Here is a 502-nt window from a genome sequence, read left to right as displayed (position 1 = left end):
TCTTGCAAAAAGAGAATTGACTTTAGGAATGCAAATTTGTGATAAAATAGTCACACAGATTTTATATACAGGTTTCTCTGTGAAGATTTCATTTTCTCATGGATATGGTTTAGGTCATGGTTAAAACAGTCCTCTTAGTCAAGAAAGGTTATCACATTGATAGTCAGGTGTGTAAATAGTGTACTCATGTTTTCTAGCAAACCCATTTAACATCCTACATCTACAGTTTTTTACTTGAAGGTTATGAAAAGGTGATCCTACTGAAACATTATAATCATCAGAGGATAAACCCACAAAAACCCAAAAAAAAGGAAGTGTTTTCTTGTAAAGCAAATTAACCTCTTAAATCTATACATTTTCGGTTACGAAACATGCTTGTTATAGTTTTAGTTATCATCGAAGACCTAGAGACTGCGCAACCTTCAAACCCTGCAACAAAAGTACCATCGTGCTATGTAGGAACATATGAGCTTGCCAACATGAGTCATAAAGACAATAGTAA

This window comes from Adiantum capillus-veneris, chromosome 16 (genome assembly GCF_014529385.1).
Source record: "Adiantum capillus-veneris isolate H3 chromosome 16, ASM1452938v2, whole genome shotgun sequence".
Classification (NCBI taxonomy): domain Eukaryota; kingdom Viridiplantae; phylum Streptophyta; class Polypodiopsida; order Polypodiales; family Pteridaceae; genus Adiantum; species Adiantum capillus-veneris.
Note: the sequence above shows the minus strand (reverse complement) of the source record.